The following is a 17635-nucleotide window of genomic DNA, read 5'->3' on the forward strand; positions in this document are numbered from 1 at the left end:
ACGGAGAACAACATTATAGAAAACAGTTTTCAAAGCTTCTCAGTTCTAAGAACATCAGCTCGGCAGAAACAAAAACAAAAAGACCAAATCCTCAAATCCAGAACCAACATCATATTTAACATAAACTGAGAAATAAAAGATGCTCATTTCATCAATATTGGGTTTTCCTGCCCCAAGTGCTAAGCAATATAATAGAAAGATATTGCAAACTCCAAGAATAAGATTTAAACTCTGGTTATTTATAAAATTCAAATCTTTTCTAAGAAAATCCAAAAGAAACAAATGAAAACTAACAAGATTAAATTTCTTTATATGAAAACCTATGTCCCATAAACAAGTAATACATCTTGCTTTAAGAGCCCATGAAACATTTACAAAGTTGATTATGGTATGCTTAAAAAGGTATCAACAAATTTCCCCAGAATAGAATTTATGTGCGCATTCTCTGGCCACAATAAAATATAATCACATTTGAAGGGAAAGCATGAAGAACAACACACAACCCAAATAAAGCAGAAGTGAGTTTAGAGGGAGCTCTAGTTTCACATTTCAGATAATCATCTAAGAACAAAAAAATCATAATTACAAATGTTCATATTATTGAGGAGACTACATATTGAAGCATAGGACATGAAGTCAAAGTTGCAATGAGAGGCAAATTCATACCATGAAATAGTTCAATAGTCAAAGAAGAGCAACAATTGGGGATACACAGACAGATTGAACAAGCTGGAGGGAAGTTGAAAGCAGGACGGGCAAAGATAAGGCAGGTATCAGTGAACACGCTCTCACAAAACATTGAACTGAGGAAAATTATTCCAAGAACTGTGACTTTTTAAAGAAAAAAGTACAGACATTTCTTTAGATCATATATTAAAGAGATAAAGTATGCATATATGAAATAAAGAGAAGGTGATAAAATCATAGAAATATAAAATTCATTATAATATAACATTACTTGTGATTCTATACTAATAAAAAATTTAAATCTCAGAATGAATTATCTCCTGGGATTAGCAACACCTAAAGGGAACTGAGTACTCACTGTGTCAGACACATGATCACATACTTTATCTCTTTATCTTCTCAGTACCCCTTTTTAGGCTCTCATTTTAACCGTTTGACAAAGGAGGAAACTAAGCATCAGAAGGAGACAGTGTTCGCAAGAACTCCACGAGAAAGAATGTAAGCTCAATATATCTCAAGGCTTAACTACTGTGATATATCAGAAAAGAGGCAGAACTTTTTAAAGATACAGAAAGTTAAAGACTCCAGTAAATACAAAAGAAACAGAAAGCACTGTAAAAGATTTTAAGTATTCATGGAACTTTCCACTCAAATGCTGTATGTATGGTACAGAATATAGAAAAAGATGAAGTGACACCTGATTCGTTTTACAAAGCCAATATAACTGAAAGCTTGTAACAAACACATTTGAGAAATCCTGATTAAACACTTGCAAAGAAAATCTTATTAAAAGGACAACATACCACAATCAAGTAGAATTTGAGCCAAAAATGCTTCACAGTAATGAAACATTATTATCATTCATTGTACTGACAGAGGGGAACAACACAAATATCTCTCAGACATAAAAAAGCATTTCAGAAAATTCTAAATCCATTTCTGGATCATATATGAACTAGGAATACTGCATAAGAAAAAACAGAAAGAAAGAAAGAAAAGTCTAGTCTGAAAAATACTTTGTAATTGTACCGGACAATGAACAGAAGGCAGATTTCAATTACTAACAGTTTGTCTTAGAATCTGTAGCCAAAGCAATAAGATAAGAAAAAGTCATCAGCAAGACAACATGGAAGAGATAAACTATAAAGTTTTTGGAAAACAAGTTGCTCTACCTAGAGATTTAAAATCATTCAATGAAAAGCTTGTAGAATAAACAAAGTAATTCAATGATACCGATAGGAACAAGAAATATATAAAAGTAGCCAACATACCACTGACAAGGAGTTAAAAAATATGAAGAAAAGAGGCCAGATACACAACAGAGGTAACACAATTCTTTGAAATAATCTTGCTAACGAATTGCAAATATGCCAAATTTGATAAGCAATTTATATATACATTTAAAACTGTAAAATAGCATGCAAAGAGTTTTTACTGTTTTATTGTTCATTCATTTCTTTTAGATAGGGTTTCCCTATGTAGTCATTCTGGCCTTGAACTCGTAATCCTTCTGGCTCATTCTCCCAATTGCTGGGATTATAGACATGCATCAATCACTATGACCACCTTTAGTGGACAACTTTATAAAATTTCACAGAAAATCTACTATGCTGTAAACTTCAAAGTATCACTAAAATTTACCTGAAAGAATATACAAATGAGACTAACAAGAAAAACTTTTCCAAAGAGAAAATGAAGAAAGATTATTATCCAGTGAACAGTGATTCAAAGTAGCATTAATACATGAATACCAAGTCCAGCTGGTCTAAAATTTTAATAAGCCAAGGGAACTAGTGAAACTCAACACAAGAATCAAAGCTATAGAGATACATATGGGGGGCTAGAGACATGACTCAGTAATTGAGAACATTTGCTGGTCTTGCAGAAGATCTGGGTTTGGTTATCACCTTTAACTCTAGTTCCAGGTGAATCAACACCCTCTCTGGTCACCATCAGCACTACACAGACATAGTGCACAGATACATGCAGCCAAAGCACTCACACGCATATTTAAAAATGATAAGCAAGACAATAAATGTCAAAATTGGATATTTTTCATGATGATTTAATGGGCTAAGCATTAAAATATGAAATTACAAAAATCCTAGAAAAAAATAGGTTGACTATATAAGTTTTATTTGAAAAACACCTTTCTATCCAAAAATAAAAATGAAGAAATTATAAGGGAAAAAATGAATTCTATCATTCTATATAACATAACACATTTTAAGAGTTATTTTAATATTTATGTGGGGGGGGAACTGTGCATGTGCGTGTATACGTATGTGTTTGCATGTGCGTGTGTGTGCCCCCCCATGTTCAGGTGCAGCCAAGGCCAGAAAAGGGCATCAGATCCCCTGTAGCTGGAGATAGACTTGGTTGTTAGCTGCTCAGCATGGGTGCTGGGAATCAAAGCTTGGTCCTCTGTAAAAGAGGTGCAAGCTCTTAACTGCTGATCCATCTCTTCAGCCCCACATTTTTTTTAAAAAATAAAAGGCTCCATGAACAAAATTGAATGAAAAGTGAAAAAAGGGAGGAGGCAGGAGGAAAAGCTGGTAGCATATGACAGAAAATTAAGAATGCAAAATTGAAGGGAAGACGTAGCAATATTATAGGATCAGTCAACGAGGCCCAATATATAACTGAGGTACTCAGCAGAGGGGAAAAAAGAGAGAAAAATTGGTTTATAAATCCAAAATAGTTTTTGGATCAAAAGAGTGAAAATGGATGAACATAAATCCAAATCAACATAGAAGCAATGAGATTCTCAGACAATGAGAGAAAACACAAAAATCCTACAAATTCCTGCTGGATTGAAGAATGACAAGGGCTTATGGCTTTGCAAAACAGGCTAGCAGACAAGGCTTTGCATACATTTTATTGGCGGGGGTCTCTCTTTCTCTCAATTTTGTATCCCCAGAATTTCTAAGCTCTTTTCTTTGTCATTGTTTTCCCATTTCTATGTTTATATATCTCTGAAAATTGGAGGGGAAAATCCATAGCTTAGAATTTTATACCCAACTGCTTTATACCAGTATCAATGCAGACATTTTCCTATTCAAATGTGAAAGGTCTCCAAAAGTTTACTTCCCATGAACCATTTCTCTTGAAACTCTAGCAAAACAGAAAGTACCCCCCCTCCAAAAAAACCAGATAATACGGTGTTTATAATAACCAGGGATCCATCTAGGGAGAAAAAACAAAGGAATCTATCCCCAGGAGGCGAAGATGGGAAAATCAAGAAGGTGGCATTTTAAAGTTATCCCGTGAGAAGATAAGAAAGTTGACTCAAAATGAAACTCCAGCATGATATGCAAAGATCTTAAACAACTCGAGTGTGTACTAGCCTGAGCCACACTTAAACCAAACCAAGACAAAACTGAACAACCAATAAGAAAGACACACTCTCTCCTTTTCCTGCTCCTTCTTTCTCTCTCTCCAGAAGAAAGGAGGAGATAAATACTCAGGATGCATTGTTCAGCTCTGTGAACATGTTCGTGCTCTTAGAGGGGTGTAAACTCTTGAATATTGATCAAAACAATCTACTGGAAGGATAGCACAGGGGTGTGTGCATGGTGAAGACAAGGGAAAAGAGGGTAAAAGCCTTGTCTTCAATAATAGAACAATCAAAATGATGCTTAAGCTTAAAAAAAAATCACACACACAAAGAAAATCAAGAAGTAAAAAAACAAGACCGTTACTTAGCGTTATGGATGTCAATGTCAAGAAAATCAGTTAAAGTAGTTACAGGTAACGCATAATATTCGGGTGGAGCCGGGAGGGTGGGAAGGCTGATGCTTCCTTGACAATCTTGTAGAAGGATCTGGCTCTTAAAATGATGTGTATGCATGAGTTTGACAAAAAAACACAAAAACTAAAGGAATAATGAAAAGTGCAAGGAGCCTGAGCTGGCAATTCAGATACAAATACCCCACAAAGAGGGCGGAAAAGTGTTCTGTGCCACTTCGATAAAAGCTGTGGGGATGGAAATGGTGAAATGTCATGTTTTGACAAATCGGCAAAGGTTAAAAACTCTGATAATTCCCAGAGCAGCAGGCACTTTCTCAAACTAATTCTGAAAATATAACGGGCAAAAAGTTTGCAGAGGGTAATTTGGCCACGTGCTCACGGCTCCTGACAGAGCCACTCTCTTGTACAAAGAACAGGAAGATACCGGTCAGAGCTGCAAAGGGATGGCACAGAGAGAAGCCTGCTAATATAGCCGGGCTAGGCTTTGCATCTATTTGTGGAGGGCCACATGCAGACCAATTATGTCAATTAAAGTCACTAGACTCCTACGTGACCATTAAAGAAACCAAAGATGAGAAATTTCTGCATGGCACCAGGCAGAGTTTAGGATACATAAGCAGATGAGAAAAAAATAGCAACGATGAGCTCAATTAAACACACACACACACACACACACACACTGCATAGGAAAAACCAAAACCAAACACTGTCAGCTAAATGTTGGCAGTAGTTATCTTTGAGTGGTGTGGCTATAAAAATATCGTTCTTCTCCCCAACACTTTTGAGGCTTTTCCAATGAACAGGAACTTCTTTTATTAATATTATATATTTTTATATATCATATGATAAATTTGATTTCTTAGCTTAGTATGTTTTAGAGGGGAGTCACACATGGTTCCTGCTTTTGTGTTTCCTCTTGGTAGGCTGTAGTTATAAAATACAACTGTCTGAAGACCAGGCTAGCTGGAAACCCACAATTCTCCTGCCTCGGACTCTCCAGAGCTGGGACCATAGGTGCATACCATGACACCTGGCTTGTTTGCATAAAATACTACAGGCAAGGGAGCAGAAGTTATCCCGAGCCCCAGCTCAAGCTGCCAGAATGAATCCTAGTATTGAGTCATCTGTGATGACCAGAGATGTGGAAGTGGATGACTTGTCTGGCCATTCCTGCCCTCCACTCAGAGAAGCTACTGCCAAGGGCAGCTAATGCTGGTTATACTCCAGGAGGAGCCAGTGTACCTGGCCTTCCCACAGGCTGTACAGACACTCAGCTCAAATGGAAATCTCGTCTTTCAGTGCTTACAATCTAAGCCACCAAATCAAGCCTCATCCCTGACATAAAGCATTGAGAGTAACCAGAAAAAGCAGAGCTTACCCAGGAAGACTGGCACTTCGCCCCTGGCATTTGTCCTCACAGGAAGCTGCAACAGGTGAGCCTCTAAAGGTTCTGTGTCAGGGGAACCTTCCAAGACAAAGTGGGAATGTTATAAAACAAAACCCAGCAGGGCATATTCCCAAACCTGTCTGCTCACTAGACCCAGAGGAACTCTGCTCATTCTGAGAAAAGAGACTTGGGGAAAGGGGAACTGGGTCGGGCCCAGGTCCTATCCTCTAGGCTGTTCTTATGAGAGCTCCAAGGCTAACTCTGGGAATGGAGACAGAGGTACGAGTGGGACTGATGGGCCTTCCTGTAACCAGGAGATTGGAGCTCAAGTAGAAGGGGAAGTGGAGAAGGCAGAAGGATTTCCATGGAGTACTCATTGCTGTGGGACATGGGGGCAGCTGGCAGAAAGGTTAGCAAGTAGGAGGACGTTATCCAGGAATTGCCATGTGTATGGAGCTCAAAAGGAAGGGAGACTCAGGGGATGGAGGGATGCTTAGAACACAGCCTGGGTGAGACTTGGTGCAGGAGAGGAAGTATGCATAGAGATGAAGAGCCCAGGCCTGAGGGCAGGGCTGGCCAATTACACCCTGCCTGTACTCCCGGTTAGTCAGTTGGCTTATTGCCACCATTACCACTTTTCTTCCTTGAACTCAGGCAAACAGAATTTTACAGGTGGGCACTGTCGATGACATTAGTCAACCTTGGTCTATATTGCGTTCACTTAAGGTTTTAGGAATTCTAATAAGATCATCTTCAACCCCGCAGTGAGAATACTAACCGTGGCATGTCTGCAGAGTCCACTGCTTCCTACGTGGTCACTGTCACATCTGCTTGCTGAACACCGTGGGTGCTTCCACAGGTACCTACATCTGGGACTTGAAGGACCAGCAGCATGCATGGATGCTGGAAGCAGAACAGTTCTTGCCACATCACTCATGGCTCAAGAGCTAAGCTCCATGGCTCTCATTGCTAGGGGAAAAAGCATGGGCTACTGTTAATGACAGGTGGGTACCCACTGACTCTGCCCTCACAGTCACAGAAGGAAGCATGGAGGAGCTGGTGAGAATCAATGGCCAAGCTCTGGGGTGAGGTGAGCTCAGAGAGGCAGAGTGGTATACAGGGTGGTTCTAATTCTACACAAAATAAAGACAAGAGAACCCTACTCTTGGGCTGTGTGTGACCTGTGAGTGCTATGTCTTTAGAAAAATGCTACCTGGCAGGAAGGATTGCTTCAGAAGCTTCTTGGCATGGTTTTCAGAGTGGTCACTAAACTAGGAGCAACCTAAGCTCTGTTATCTCAATGAGCAAATCATAAAATATGTTATAATACAAATGGGATGGAAGTTTCTAGAAAAATTGAGGCTCTGAGTAGAGACAGAAATATCCAGGCCCCAAACAAGATGACTAGCTCAGAAGGTGGCTATGGGGAGAGGAGACACATCCCAGATGTGCACAGAGCGGGGTTCCCTCTGTGTATCTGAGCCTTTGTTTTCTTCTTGGGGTGGGTGTGCCCATGTTGGCCACTGGTCTGTCACAGGTGGCTGCATTTACCCCCACCCCCAGCTGCAGGGAAAGGCTAGAGTCGTGTCAAACCCCTCCCTCCTTTCTGCCTCATAAATCGCTATTCCACCCAATTGTACCCCTGAGAACTGGTCCATCCAGTGTAGCATCATTTCCCTGCCAACCTGGTACCTGGCTGGTCCTTTTGTGTGACTTGACACAGCCAAGTTTGTAAGAAAAGGTTGAATGGAGAGAAGCCAGAAGCCCTGCAATGAGAAGGCATCTGAACAGACTTCTCGAGCGGCCCCTTGGCATGACCATGTGAAGGCAAGGCCATGCTATGATCTCTAGGAATTGATCCTTCCGTGTACATGTCTAATGTGCCATCTCCATGTCTGATAAGCATCCACACCTGAGGAAATAGTAGCAGGGCTCACTGAGGTATTTAATATGTGGTGTCTATAGCGTGATGGGGTTCTTTGGAGGAAAGTATGTACTATCTAGAGGGCCACGTAGAACAAGGTTAGGCATGAAAGAAGAGTGGGCCTAGACAGTGGAGTCATAGCAGGGAATTCTCTAAGAAGGAAACAATTGTTCAATTTTTTTTAAAAGAGTCTGAGGTCTGACCTCTGGCTTTGTGCTCCTCAGAGATCATAGGTAGATCCACCACTAAATGAAGCCAGGAGCTCAAATATACCCAATGCAGCCGAGTTGAAGGGACAGTTGGTAGAAGGGAGCCTGAGAGCCGGCAGGCAGAGAGCTACTGCTAACCCTGTACTATGCTGAGAATAGGCTCTGGTAACGGGCAGGGATGACTTCTAAATAATCAGAAAAGACAATGGTGGGGGAATGTGTGAGTTTAAGGGAAAATAAAACATCATCAACTGGACCCCAAATTAAGAGCAAGCATATACAGGAGGGCCTGGAAGGATTGAAGGCAGTGAGTACGCACCTAAGTCTAGGCCAGGAGACGTGACCCTCAGCTTACGAGAGAGAGCTCATGTCAACATGGTGTCCCTGTTACATGTGGGGAAACTGAGGCAGGGCAGGCAATCACAAGCACAGCTGAAGTCTCCAAAAGAAAGGGAAGCAATGTCTCCCTCTATAAAAGCCAAAGAAAAACGCTGAGGCATCCCGGGAGCTTGCGGGGGTGGGGGGTGTAGGGGGTGGCAGCCTGCAGGAGCCAGGCAAAGGGGTCAGCACATTTCACTTCATCTGGAGGTAGAGACTTTCTTACATGTGCAGGCACAGGTGGGCCTTGAAGACTTGCAGAAGCTAGGAAAACATGCCTTCTCTCTGGCAGACTACTTCTGGCAGTCTGCCAGGCAGAGCATGCCCACATGTCATGGGGTGGGAGACACACATGACCATGGGCTCACCGTGGCATGCACACAGAGGCTTCAGCAGAACATCAAAAGAAAACCAGCTTTGTGCCTTAGAGCTGAGTTCTGGGACTTCTCCAAGGATACACAAGGGTACCTCCCTGAGTGAGGAAAGAAAACACCTTTTCTACAGGTGGTTTCCTACCCAGCTTTAGAATAGTGAGGCCTTGGGATACAGTTCATACTGGTCCCACCCAGCCTGTGCCAGAATTCCATACCACATCCATGAGCTCTTAGTGTTTTAGGCTCAAGCTCCTTGCTGGTTAGAAGATTGAGGCTTTTGCCAAAAGCTTGTAAGAAAAGCTAGGGAGGAGACAAGTCTCTCCCCAGTTCCATCAGAGAAACAAAACTAAACCCCAGGGGTTTTGTCCATGGACTCCATGACAGGAGGGTTTGCTTCAGCCTTCGCTCCCTACCTTTGGGAGGGGTCACAGCACATACATTCTCCCCGGTCAGACTCAGCTCTGGCCTGCGACCATGGGGTTTCAAATTTTGAAAGATTCTTTTGGCAAAATATTTGGGTTCCAAGCCATAGTCTGATTGCCTGCATCCTGTCCAAACTTTGTGGGGGAGTGAGATTTATTTAAGCAGGGAATAAAATTTCATGCCAGGCAATTTCAGGATTAGGGTTACACATCTCCTAACAAGGCACAGGCAAAGGCAGAGTGGATCTGGAGGAGGAAGGCAGGCCCTGGCAGTGAACAGGGACTATCTCTGTTTGGGGGATACAGGACCTGAGCTGGGAACATCCTCTGAACTCAGGATGGGCAGATAACTGTGTGTTTTGTCCTCATTAATCTTTCCCTTTCCTCAGAAATCCCCATGCTTGAGCTTTGTACCAAGTTCTTTCCTGGGCAGGGGAAGCCAGGGGCCATCAAGTCCCTCAGCCAGGGTTGTCCGGGTCTCTTTGGGAGTGGTGCACACCCAACCAGTCATGTGTAACCAAGGTGGTATCTGAATATGTCTCAAAGTCAAGGCCAAGAAAGAAGGCATAGCATAGGTGATGCATCTCAGGGCAAGATGAGTGAGAAGTCCCGCTGCAATTGGCAGTGGCTAAGGTAATGGCGGCAGTGGTGGTGGTGCAGTGTTACTGCTGTGTTGGTGATGATGGTGGTGGTGGTAGTGACGGTATGGTGGTGATGGTGGTGGTGTAGTGATTATGGTAATGACGATGATCTTGATGGTTGTTCTGGTAGTACCATTATTGCTGCTGACAGTGGTGGTCATGGTGGTAGCGTAGGTTGTGTTCATAATGGTAGTGTTGGTGATACTGGGGTTGACAGCATTGTTGGTAGTGGTGAGATGGTCATGATGGTTGCAGCGGTGATGGTGATGATCAGGGTGGTGATTTAAGACTCAGATGTGAAAAATCTGGTGAGAGGGATTACCTGAGTTGGTCTGAAGTAGGATGGATAGTGGGAACTATTATCAAATCCTCATGGGCGAACCATATCCCATATTTAATCACCAGGTCCAAAGGAAGGATGCAGAATCGGGAATGAGGGCCAAAGTCCAGGGTCAGGAACCACCATGGAAAGAAAGGAAGAAGAGCCAGAGACAAGCATATGGTGTTGCTAGTCACAAACCAGTTCAAAGAGAGGGAAGAAAAATGGAGGGAGGGGAGATAAAGAAGGACCATGGATGGTGGCTCTTAGGCAAGTGTCCCATACAGAATAAAAATCCCATACAGAATAAAAGTGTTGCCAACGTACTTTTTAAGCCATCTGCGCTCTGGTAGAAGGGCATGCTGTGCTGTTTCTCAACAGGCTTGCTTTATTTGCTAAACCTCTTAGAACTTGGTTGGCCTTTCCAGTCTTCTAGGCTATGAGGATCTTGGGGAACATAAGCAAAGCTTTAGACAAACACAACTCAAAGAATCAAATAAATAGAACCAGAACATTTTTTTTTAATTTTTAAGGGTATCTCTTCCCTCCCAGGTGTGAAGCTACACACAGGAGATCCATAAAGTATCACTAACTACCCTACAATAAGCTCCTGCGGATGGTACAAATCCCTCAGGAAGGAATCCTTGTCCTCCTGTAGCTAAGGCTGACTGTGGGAAGGTGCTTCTCGTTAAGCCCAAAGTCCCATGATTACAAACAAGAGGAATTTGGTTTGCTTGGAAAGGCAAGGCATGTGCCCACTCAGCAGAGGCTTAAAAACAAGCCTCAGTTATTTTTGATCTCCTGTTTTGGCAGAGGCAAGGCGAACTTTCGGGAAGACCCAGGGCTTCTATTCCACCATGCCAAGCCAGAGTTACCCAAGGATGGGCCAGTGTCCCGGGCAGTCAGAACTGCCAGTATCCTGTCTCATTATCTGGCACATGAAGCCAGGCCTTGGCGAGAATCTGGTCTTGCAGGGAGGATGCCACGGACCATCTGATGCACGGCACACCCTTCCAAAGAGCAGCAACCCGGCCGTACTGGTTCCACAAAAGCACATGTATTTTTAGTCCTTCACTCATTCATTCAGCAATAATTTCCTGGGCGCCTACCAGGCTCAAGGCTGGGCTGGGGTTATGAATAGAGAGAATTTGACCCAGTTCCCGGCCCTCAAGGCTCTCTCGTTTAGTGCTGACATGTCAACAGACGCCCATGATGGAGAAAGCAGGGAGCCCTGGCTCAAGTATTTACAACTGGTGTGGAGCTGGGCGTGGCCACTCTTCCTTGGAACAGTCAGAGAAAGAGTAGCTGTGAGTTCATTCATTGCCTCCCGCCCAGGCAGCTGACTCATTCATATAGCAACTAATTCACTTGTTCCGTCACTCATTCACTTTACTTAGCCTTTAATTACATAACTGGCTGACTAATTCGCTCCCTAATCAATTTTCTATTAATTAACCATGATAAGGTCATTCATCTGTCTATTGACCTTTTTATTTACTTATCATTTCTTTCAGTTACATGTTTATTATACAATTAAAATGGTTTTTCCTTTTATTGATTCACTCAGTCATACATTCTTGAGTGAGTTATTCATTCATTCATTCACTCATTCATTCATTCATCCAGGTAAACAGTGACTTTTTTCTCGCATTAACAGAGCCAAACAATGACTCACTGCTTCATTTATTCCTTCATTAGAAATGAAGGTGTATTTACCCATTCATTCATAAATCTGCTCAGGAGTCCAGGGACTGACTGATCCACTCACGACTGCACACTCACTTCTCCTGGGTTGACTCTGATGTGTTTGCCTTTCATTCATTCATTCACTGGCCTCATCTTTCATCCCTCCCTCACTCCATGTTGACCTGCTTATTTATGTATCTACGCACAGATACATAAATCATGGACTCATTCACTTTTTAACTCAGTCATTAGTTAGTCCATTGTCAATCTGCTCTTGGCACAATCCTTGACTGCCTTTCATGACGTCATTCCTTCCTTTAGAATCTTTCAGTCACTCATTGCTTTATCCGTTCATTCTTTTTATTGTCATTTATTTACCTACTCATCCAGTAACTATTTCATGCACTCCTGGCACTAAGGTGGAGCTGTGAGGGACCTCACAGCATAGTAACGCCACCTCTCATAAAGCATCCAAAACTTGAAACTCAGCAGAGAGCTCTGCATCTCTGGACCACACTTACACTTGTGCAGTTGCATTGTGGGTGAGCTTGCACTGTCTAATCCCATAGAGTCACTGAATCAGGCTCCATGTTTGACACAGGCTCTGACAAGGAGGGCAGAAATGACTACTTCTATACTAGTTCTCTTAGCATTCTCAGACACTAAGTATCAGAAAATAAAGACCCTGGAGTATTAGAACCTTCTAACAAATCTGCAAACACAAAAGCCCACTAGAATTGGGGCCTGAGATAGGAAGACGATTTCACATCAGTGTCGAGAAAGACTATTTAAAAACCCATTGTATTATATACAAAGTAAACATCGTATTCTATAAAAGCAAAGACAGGAGAAGTTAAAGTTCCTTTTGTAGATGTCAGTGGCTAAGAACTGTAATTTGAAATCACTAGTCTGTGATTGATCCAGTTCTAATTTACTTTTTAAAGAATGCTTTACTAAATAATGATAACAACAGGTGCACAAACTCATCAAAGTGCCAAAAAGTCTCCCTTGTACGCCAAGTCAACAGATTAAATATTTTTGGTTAAATGGGTTTAAGAGAAAAAAAGAGAGTTTATCATAATTCTCATTTCATGGCAAAAGTTCTCAGGGGAGTAGCTCAGTCATCTCAAATTTCTGGGTTGAAATTTTACTTATTAATTTAGTCACCCATTCAAAAAGAAAGTCAAAAGACAAGAATCTGTAGTCAAACAGAACCGGGAGATTGGTTTTTCTATAGACTTCTTTAGCAAGCACACGACATGGCCCTTCTTAATCAAATCTTCCTTTTATTATACAGTTCCACGGTGGGTCCTGGGTGGAATACTGGTGGGAATTTCTATTTTGCTTTCTTAACAAGACCACTGTCTTTGGCTGCAATTAGAATGTGATCTCTCTGTTCCAGAATGGAGTCCAAGCCTCCTGTGTATATGTCCCACTTGTCCACAGAGGACACCTGACGACTAGTATACATGTGGTCCTCTGACGACATGACGCACAATGTCAGTTTGAAATAGACAGTGATCCCCTGAACCAAAATGAACAAGCAAGAACAGGAACTTTATCTGCTACTCACCCGGCTCTCTGTTGCCCTTGGACATACAATCAACGTCGGTACCTTGGTCCTGAAGTGGCGACGAAAGGGGCCCATGTGCATCCATTCCACCAAGTACAGAGACACACACAGAGAAGCCTGAGCCGGTTTCAGCGCCGCGCTCTGCTCCCCGCTCACTCCTTTAATTAACCTTCATCTATTTGCTCGACTTTTCCCATAACAAATTAAATACCAAGGAACCTTTAGCATTTCGAACTGAATGGACCAAGACATTTCAGAACTGAACTAATAATTCTTGCCTGAAAATTGGTCCTTACACTGGGCTCATCTTCCTTCCTCATGAATATTTTTATCGTTTGAGACATTTATTCAGTCTCTGTATGAAATCAATACCCACGAGCCCTCTCACAAGCTCCAAAGGTAGATTCGTAAACTTTACTGAACTCATTCACAGCACGTTTCCCCCTAATTCTTTCATGCGACAGACCTCAGGCGCTCAAAGTGGCCATAGTTTTCCCTCAGATATATTCCTCTCTCACCATCGGTCCATTTGCGCATTGGTTCACGCCGTTAATGTGAACAGGTACCCTGGAAGACTGTGCAGCTACAAGCCTAGCTCCCTAAGGGGCAGTCTCCATCCGGGAAGAAGTGCTCAATTCAACTTTTAAAAATTAAAGCAAGAAGCACTTTGTTCTTGTACTGAATTAATGTAAGTTTATAGAAGATTATCATCATCACAGACCATATAGGGCCCACTGCTCCTCTATAATGACACAATAGGAACCACGAGACAATAGGCCAATCTGAGAACTTCATTACCTACAGTTTAGAATATTCTCTCTCCCCAGGGGGTGAAGGCAGAGATCTTCATACTTAGGAAAAGATCAGCTGTGGTACAGTGTCCTGTAGAACAGAAAAGGTACATTTGGAAATGATAAGGCTTAGGTGTGTGAGTATGGGGAGGGACATAAAAAATACAGTACATATATATGAAAATAAAAAATTAAAAGGTACTATATTGAATTCTCAGAGAATTAATAAAATGTTGAAATTTTTTAAAATTGGAGAAAAATGGATAAATCATAACTGTTACTTCAAGAAATGTTATTTCTGCACCTAATTTAAGAAACTCATTTTTAACCTTAGTCATTTATTCTTTAAGATGATAAACTCACTATTTTACACACTTAAGACAGTATCAAAAGTAATGTAGCCACAGGGACAGTGCTCACTGCCAAGGTGGAACAGACTCAGCTATGGACAGTTATGACAGCAGTTAGTGGGCACTGGTATGAGTTTTGGACTCACCAAGGAGCACTCCATGGTCACTCATGGTAATGATGGGATTGTCGTGTGATAAAATGAGTTCTGGACTCACCAAGGAGCACTCCATGGTCACTCATGGTGATGATGGGATTGTCGTGTGATAAAATGAGTTCTGAACATGAACACTCCATGGTCACTCATGGTGATGATGGGATTGTCGTTTGATAAAATGAGTTCTGAACATGAGCACTCCATGGTCACTCATGGTAATGATGGGACTGTTGTGTGATAAAATGAGTTCTGAACATGAGCACTTGGCGGTCACTCATGGTAATTATGGGATTGTTATATGATAAAAGGAGTTCTGAACTCAGGATGAACCCAGGGTAATAGTCCTCCCTAGCCATCAGTAGCTACTGACTCCTGGAAACAGAGCACAGCCCATTGGTCCATTTACCACCCCCTCCACATTCTATCAGCGTTCTTCCTTGGCACATCAGTTAGGAGGAGTGCAGCGATCCATCATATTTAATCCATTTCATTCTGCTCGCGGATTACCACCGACTCATTTCTAGTCACCCTAAACACGAGATCCAGGATACATCTCAAGATCTTTCTACGGGATTTTTCCCTGACAGGGAGATTACATTCCTATTGTGTCGGAAGTTCATGTTCCAGATCCTCTTCCTGGTCCACAACTCCTACCCTACAGCACCACCGTTATGGACTCAAGCTTGTCCTTGCATTCTTTATTCATGTCTACATGGTTTGATTGACAATGTAGCTGTATCAATAAGCTCACAACGAAAAACAAATCGTGTAAAATCATCAAACCTTGTGATCCCTGAGCAGTGCTAACACCCTTCTGCGTAATTGCTCCCCAGAACACCACCTCCCTTGCTAATTAACCTCAATGTTGCATACATGCACAGCGCAGTCAGTGTGACAATGCTTTGAATTAAGTCCTTTATCACAATTGGGTCAACATGTCTTCTAAATGATTCTAATTCACACTTAATTTTGTGTGAGTGACTTTTAAAAAAAAATCAAGAAAATCATTTCAACTGTCACTCTTCCTGGGGCTCTCCACACACATAGCCCATAGACACATCCACAGATCTCACCCAAGAAGAATGGCTCAGCACAACAGTGTTATTTCAGGAAGACAGAGCAAAGAAGATCATTAGCAAGAATGAGACCTCATTTGCATTGGTTTTGTATTCGATCTTTCATTAGTCAGTCATTTAGACAATTTGGGATGTCTTTTATTTGATTTCGCGTGTATAAACAAACAATATTAGCCCTGCCACAGACACAGACTCTGTTGTTGGTCCCCTACCTGGTGCACAGCAGTGTTGTCACTACATAGAAATGTCTTCCTGCCTTGCAAGATATTCTTAGAGTTGAGGAAGGCTCATTTTGATTCATTACGATCTATCCATTTGGTTACTGGCTCTTTCCTTGAACTACTTGCAGCATTAGCTTGAAAAAACATTTTAGCAAAAGCAAAAATGAAACTCTTATATCTTCCTGATCTTGTTCTACACTGTAACGTCAAGAGGGTGGGACTTGTATTTCTTCTACGATGTCCCTCAGCTCTGGACAGTTACCCATTTATCTTTCAGATGATATAGAGAGTTCTGCCAAAGACAGGATGAATGCTGGTCTCTTCTCACTGCTACCCTGGTTAATTGTTAACTCACATATTCACCATTGGCAACTTTTAAGTAGTATGGCTCCCAGAAAGCCAAGAGGCTTGCCATTGGATAATTGCCCTTGCTATAATCAATTATAGCTCATTCTCAAAATTCTGCTTCGCCATCACATTGCCCAGCTTCTCCAACGTGTGCCTGCCAGTGGAATGCTTCATGCCCATCCCACATTAGAAACTGACCTGCCCGTGACTTTCTGCCATTAAATAATGACACAGGATAATATCATGATATAAATACATTTGAATACATGTTTAAGAAAACAATACACGTTAAAAACAAGAATTTTTGTCTAATACTTACATTTGCCTCCGTGAATGAATAAGCAGCTCTCCTTCCATTAGCCCACTCTAAGAGACAAAGAGGTGAAGCCATGACAAAGAAAATGCGGTTTTCCGCTTCTCTGAGCGTTGCTTTTCAGCTTTTAGTAACAATCACTGTTTAACAATCATTAATTGAGAGGGCACTTATTTCATTTTCCACTGAGAGAAAAAATGAAGAATTTAGAACTCCCCCTTAGCCTAGAGGTAGAAAACGTCTATAATTTAGACGTGTCACCATGGCCAAGGAGTTGTAGGTGTACAAACGCATACTGATTTCAAAATCTACTGATGACAGTTTTGTTTCATTGCATATTCAATTTTTTTAAAATTAAACATAGTTATTATTTTGGTATTGCTTAATTTATGTTTCTAATTTATTTGTCACCCACTGGCCCAATAAAAGTAGAATAAAATGCATGAATACAAACTATAAAGTGTAATGTGTTCTAATCTCTGACACTTACCAAGAGGAGAATTTGAAACAAAGAGTGCACTATTAATCTTTGGGATGGATCTGAGAATCCCACCTGTGGATTCATTCATGTCTCTCAGACCAGAGTGGTCATCACTGATCATGGACTAGCCTATGTTTCTCTAGTCATCTCCTGGCTGTTGGCTAAGCCATCCTCTCACCAATGTCATCTCTATGAATTGCACAAGATGGAGACGAGCCCTTCTGCCCCGAATTTGCATACAGAGCTGCTGCAACATTGCTGTGACTTTTTAAAAATCAATTATCCTCCATGTTTCATGTCTGCCTTATCGTTACAGACTATTTTGCATCAACCCCTACTGGCCACTTGCTACTGTTGGCCACTGTTACATTAAACACTTTATAGTAGTACAGTAATTGTCTTAAGCAAATTACCCAAATTAAGAACAGAATGTCGGCTTCAGCTCACATCCAGCAGGAACTTCTTCTTGGGAAAGTATAGAGCCCTTGACCATGACAGATTCTTCCATCACGTCACAGAGTTCCTTCACTTGGAGACAGAATATGGCAGA

This window comes from Microtus pennsylvanicus, chromosome 14 (genome assembly GCF_037038515.1).
Source record: "Microtus pennsylvanicus isolate mMicPen1 chromosome 14, mMicPen1.hap1, whole genome shotgun sequence".
NCBI lineage: Eukaryota > Metazoa > Chordata > Mammalia > Rodentia > Cricetidae > Microtus > Microtus pennsylvanicus.